Source organism: Erithacus rubecula, assembly GCF_903797595.1.
Source record: "Erithacus rubecula genome assembly, contig: scaffold_583_arrow_ctg1, whole genome shotgun sequence".
Lineage (NCBI taxonomy): Eukaryota > Metazoa > Chordata > Aves > Passeriformes > Muscicapidae > Erithacus > Erithacus rubecula.
Genome location: NW_027635755.1, coordinates 41,542 through 47,759, shown reverse-complemented (window position 1 = coordinate 47,759; position 6,218 = coordinate 41,542).

Here is a 6,218-nt window from a genome sequence, read left to right as displayed (position 1 = left end):
AACCTCCCGCACCCCTCCAGGCTGCCGGGGGTCCCCCGGCTCCGGAATCGCCCCTCTGCGATCTTACCGCTCCGGGGCTCCCGCCTTCCCCCCCGGCTCTGCCGGGGATCCCCAGAATTGATATCGCCCCCTCCCCGCCGCTATCGGGCCATCGACACGGGGGAGCCGCCAAGATCCCGCCAGGGGAATTTCCGGCACGGCTTTGGGCTCCTGCAAGATCCAAACATCCCCTGAAACGAAAAATAAAACCCTCCCGGAGCCCCGCATGATGGATTGGAGCGAGCTCCCCCTCCCCACTCACCTGCGGGATTTTGGAGGGCGATGGTGCCAGATCCGGGGGAGCTGCGGCCGCAGCAACCAGGCGGGAGAAGCGCGTGGTTCCAAAATCGCTCCTCCTCTTCCTGCCGCTCCTCCTGTGTCCCTCCTCTTCCTCCCGCTGCTTCTCTTCTGTTTCTTCCCACTCCTCCTCTTCCTCCCGCTCCTCCTCCGCTCCCAGCGGTCTCCCAGCGCAGCCAGAGCCGCTGGAACTGGGGTGCCCAACGCCCTGAGTGACCCCCCAGGTCCCCCCCAGGACCCCTCAAATCCCTGGAACCGAGCGTCCCCCGCATCCCCTGGAAGAACCCCCGTGTCCCCAAGCAGGTCGTTATTTCACATCTCTAATTTTACCCTGATTTTGGATGTTTGGGAAGGACAAAGAGAAATGCAAAGAAAATCCAGGCCACGGGGAGGGTGTGCAGCCCCCAGCCAGGTGTCTTCCCAACACGGATCAGCAGCACCAGGGCTCAAGGGGGCTCTGCCCACCGGGGTCCCTGGGGATCATCCAGCGCGGATCCTGCCATGGGGATGGAGCTGCAGCAGGGCACTGTCTTGGTTTGACAGACAGGTGTCTGCTGAGGAGCTCTGGAGCTTCTCTTGAAACGGAAAATGTAAACTCCCTCCCTCTAAATTAATATGACTTGGAAATTAAGGAGCTCTCTGGCAAAGATATGGGATTTAGAATAGCAGTTTTTAACTGGGAAAATGAAAATAAAAGTACGGTAATATAAAGACCAAAACAATGGCAAGGTCAGAATGCAACCTGTAACCCTGTTGCTCAGGGTGTTGGTTACAGTCGGAATAATGGTACCTTATAGTTTTCTTGGAGGGACAGATGTGGTTTTGTTGGAGCAATGATTTTGGAGACAGGTGTAGTTACTTTTTTAACATCTAGTGGTGATGAAGATAGACCTGGTCTACTTCTTCTGGGAATTTAGTGGGAAAGGTTGCTCTGATGTTTCAAATTTCAGATTTTATTTAGGTAGGAAATACTTGGCTTTTCTCCTTGGGTGGGGCATCTCCCATACGGTATAACTCCTAGTGGGGAGGAGTTCTGAGGGATGGGTCATGGAAGAGATAAGGAGCCCTGCTCCACCTGGTTTCAGCAGATGCTGATAGAATGTATACTTCTGATTGCATCTTGCATTGCAACTTAAGACATGATCTACTCCTTATTCTATTACCATCTGCATCCTACCTTAATACCTTTTTTCAACTCTGCTATATATTTTTATCCACAGTGAAACTTTACAAACAGTTCTCACTTAATATTAGGTTTTTCTGTGGTACTCAATGGGTTTCTTTATCTTTCTGCACTACCTACTAAGTGTAACTAGGTTTTTGAGCAAAAACAGTTTTATGGATTGGTTTGCCTTTGCTTGAGGTGGGCCTAATCTAAACAGTCTTAAAATTCCTTTTATGTGTACTACAGGGACTTTATCCCCATGCACTGTGTGCAAGGCTTCAGACTGGGCAGGACTCGCTTGAGTGATGAACTCTAAGGTGTTGTTAAGTTCATTTCTCTATCTTTGGATGTTTCCCTGTCAAGTGCCTTTAGGGTAATTTTAAGTAGTCTGTTGTACAGTTCAACTTTCCTGGCAGCTGGTGTGTGATAAGAAATATGATCTATTTATTCAATATCCTGGTTTTTTGCTGAGGTGTTTCTAAGGCTGTTCTTGAAATGGATCCTGTTGTCTGATGATTCTCTCAGGGGTGCTGTGTCTTTATAGGACTTGCTTTTTTGGGCTTCAGACGGTGTTTTGAGTAGTAGTGTGAGGTACAGGGTGGGTTTCTAATGATCTAGTGGTGGCTTCTACAATTGTGATCATGTAGCACTTGCCTTGGGGGGTTTGAGGCATTGTGATGTAGTTCATTTGCTGGGCTTCTTTATACTTATATTTGGAATACTGCCCCCCATATTAGAGAGGCTTTATGGGCTTGGCTTGCTTGATTTTAGCACATGTCTTACAGTTATGGATAACTTGAGAAATGCAATTTATAGTTAAATGTGCTTTTTCAGTTTTGTGCCTACTTATAGGTGGCATTTTTGCCTTGATGGCTTGAGGCACTGTGGGCCTATTGAGTTAGGAACAACTCTCCTTTATGTTGCTAATTTAAATTTATTTGACATCTCTATATTTGCAGCTTGATCTACTTGCTCCTTGTTTTAGTGTTTTTTATTAGCCTGACTTTTGGGGACGTGGCTGCCTACATGCTGGACATTTACAGAGAGTTTGTCTGAGTGGCAATGTTTTTCTACTCATCAGCAGCCTCAATTGGTTTTCCTTTATGTTGCTAGTTGGCCTTTTTTACCTTTCTAGCTCACTCCACAGAGCATTGGTTACTATTTATGATTGAGTATAAAGGTAGAGCTTTGGCCAGTTCTCTCTTTCAGCAGTGTCCAGGGCCAGCTGTATGGCTTTGAGTTCAGCAAGTGCACTTGATTCACCTTTTCCTTCAGTAGCTTGTGTGACTCGTCGTGTGGGGCTCCCTGCGGCCACTTTCCACTTCTGGTTCATCTCAACCATGAGACAGAAACTGTCAGTAACAAGAGCACAGCGTGTTTCTTGTGCTGGTAGATGGTTGTATGGTGGAGCTTTTTAGCCTGGGTTACTTGTTTCTGCTCCTTTTTGATAGTGAAACTAAAGTTTTTACCTTGTGGCTGGTTTTAAGTGTTTTTAAAATTTCAGGGTGCTTGTTGTTTCTAATCCGGCCGTGCTGTGTGATGAGAGCAATCCATGGGCTCCATGTGGTGTGGGTGGCATGGTGGGTAGAGGAGCCTTTTCTTTAAACACTCACCCCAGCACTGGGAGTCAGGGTGCCAGGAGGAGTTGTGCTTTTGTGATAATTTCTTTTGAGGTGGCTTGAACTATCTTATTATAGGCAGATAAGATTCTGGTGGGCTTTTGAGGTTTTTTGTGAGTATAGTTTTCTTCAGACTTTGTGTAACTTTGACTCTAGAATTCTAGTGCTTGGCCTCGAGTCTCCCCAGGCACCTTCTGCTAAAGGCTCCAGGACAAGCCATTGTTCTTGGCTGCAGAGTGAAGCACATTCCTCACCTCTGGTCCCGTCCTGACTGGGCCAAGGGCACTGCATGAGCCATTTTCTGCTTGATCTGGTGAAGGTTTGTTGCTGGGCCACAGCTGGAATTGTTCTTCTTAGGGTGACCAGGTAGAGAGCGCTCACAATGTGGCTGTACCCAGGAATGCATTCTCTAAAAACCTATGGCCCCTAGGAAAGCTTGTGTTTCCTTCTTGCTGCTTGGTGGAGACACTGTGATGATCTCATTGATCATTTCAGGGGGGATCTGGCTCTGTCCATCTTGCCACTCTACTCCCAGGAACTGGATCTCTCAGGCAGGTCCCTTGACTTTGCTCTTCTCGATGGCAAAACCTCCTTCCAGCAGAATCTGGATGATCCTCTCTCCTTTCTCAAATACTTTTATTGCCGTGTTCCTCCACACAATGATGTTATTGATGTATTGCAGATGTTTTGGAGCTTTACCCTTTTCCAGTGCAGCCTGGATCAGCCCGTGGCAGATGGTGGGGCTGTGTTTCCACCCCTGGGGCAGTCGGTTCCAGGTGTGCTGCACGTCCCTCCAGGTGAAAGCAAACTGAGGCCTGCACTCTGCTGCCAAAGGAATGGAGAAAAATGCATTGGCAATGTCAATGGAGCCACTTTGCTGCCTTGGGCTCCAGCTCCTCCTGGAGATCCAGCGTGTCCGGCACGGCAGCGCTCAGCACTGGAGAATCAACGACTGGGAGAGAGAGGGAGTCTACTGACTGCTGATCAGAATCCAAATTTACTCTCAGCTACATGTGCTTATATACCATTTTTAGGAATGCTGGTAATTTTTTTACCGCATTGTTTGTGTTAAACATCACACAAAAAAGCTTACACATTTGCAACATTTCTATTTGATTCATTCTTCCTTCCTGTCACCAGTCTTGATCCAATCTTCATGGAGTCTTCAAAGCTCTTCTTGCTCTTGCCAAGGCATCTTGGTTATCAAGCTGCTTATGCTAATTAAATCCACAGTACTCTGTCTTAGCTCCCACAGTGGAGTCACTTCATTCAAGGCACAATAGCCTAGATTTCAGCCTAGTTTCAGCCTAGTTTCAGCCATTCCCCATATCATTTCAGTGTTGGGCAGTGCTGCAGTGCCCAGAGCCCTGCCAGGCCCGGTGCCCCAGGACAGACACCCCGAGCCCCCCTGCCAGGCCTGGCTTTGCAGGCCGGGCTGTGCGGGGCCAGAGCAATTGGCCGATGGAGGCGGCCAGGGAGTTGTGCTCAGCGGCTCCATGGCCGGCTGCAGGCCGGGGATGAGGGGTGTCCCTCAGGGAGGCTCTGCCTGGGCCCCGGGGCTCTGCAATGGCTTTGGCAGTGGCCCAGAGAGGGGCTGGAGCTGCCCTCAGCAGGGGCTGTGCAGGGACAGGAGCCGAGCGGGGCAGGGGCTGAGCAGAAGCGCTCGGGCTGCGCACGGAGGAGAAGCTCAGCGCGAGCCGGCAGTCGCTGCTGCCGGCCCAGAAAGCAGCCATGGGCTGGGCTGCATGGAGAGGAGCAAGAGCAGCAGCCAAGGGAGCTGAGCGTGGCCCTCGAGGCCGTTCCTGTGAGACCCTGCCTGGAGCTCTGCATCCGTGTGGGGGCCCCACAATGAGGAGGACACGCAACTGCTAGAATGAGTTCAGAGGACTCAGAGGGAAACAAAGAGTGTGCAAGATAATCAGATATTTAGTTTTTATTGTAATTTTTTACTACTTCTACTACTATTTCTTCTCTTCCTTCTTCTTTTTCTCCTTCTTATTAATTTTCTTCCTCTTGTACTTTTTGTACTTCTTCTGCCTCTTCATTTCATTCCTATCCTTATTCCTATTCTTATTCCTATTTTTATTGCATTCTTATTTGCATGCTTATTCCTATTATAATCTTCATCTTCTTCTATTTTTCTATTCCTAACTACTATTCTATTTCCTATGTACTGCTACTCTTTTATCCTCTTCTTCAATATCTTCTTAGCATTCCTATTCTAATTCTACTTTCTATGTTTATTTTGGGGTTTTTTGTTTTTGTTTTTTGTGGTTTTTTGGCTGTGATTTTTGTGGGTTTTTTTTGTTTTGTTTTATTTTGTTTTTTTTCTACAAATACTACTATTTTTAAAAGCAACATTCATTTGTTTAAGTACAGTTCCTTGTGTCACAATCCTGCTGGGGTCAGGCAATCGTAGAACTCCTTCTGGGCGGTGGCAGAGTCGCTGTCTCTGGAAGTGCTTGAGGTGTTTGATGTGACACTTCAGGACATGATTTCAGGTGATGGTGGTGGTGCCAGGCTGCCGGTGGGAATGGAATGCTGTCCTGGTGTCTCGTCCCCTCGGTGCTGCTCGGCATTCCAGCTGGGCACGCGGCACCAAGTGTCCCCCGGGCGCTGGTGTGGGGCTGGCAGGAGCACGGGGCCGGCGCAGGCCAAGGCAGCCCGTGCGGCTCCTCAGGCCCGGGGCAGCCGGGGCCGCCATGGCAGAGCCTGGCCTGGCTGGGCCGGGCCCTACGGCTCGGGCTGGGCAGCCAGGCAGGGGCAGCCAAAGAGGCGGCGCAGCGCCCGCAGCGCCCGCCACAGCCGCCAGGGACCTTTATGGACGGGCCCCGGCGCTGCCACACGGGGAGCCGAGGCACAGAGCGGCTCTGGGGAGCGCGGCTCACATGGGCCCAGCTCAGCCCAGGCCTCGCCAGGCGTTGGTGAGAGGAACTCACCTCCTGATAATCGGCTCCATCTTCTCACTCGCTCGTCCTCATCCTCGCAGAGCTGGAGGAGGCTCACTCCGTCCCCCTCATCCTCCTCTCGTGGTGAGCGCTGGGTCCCGGTGCTCTGTGCCTGGATGTCTTGCCTGAGGTCTTGCTGGCTGCCACTTG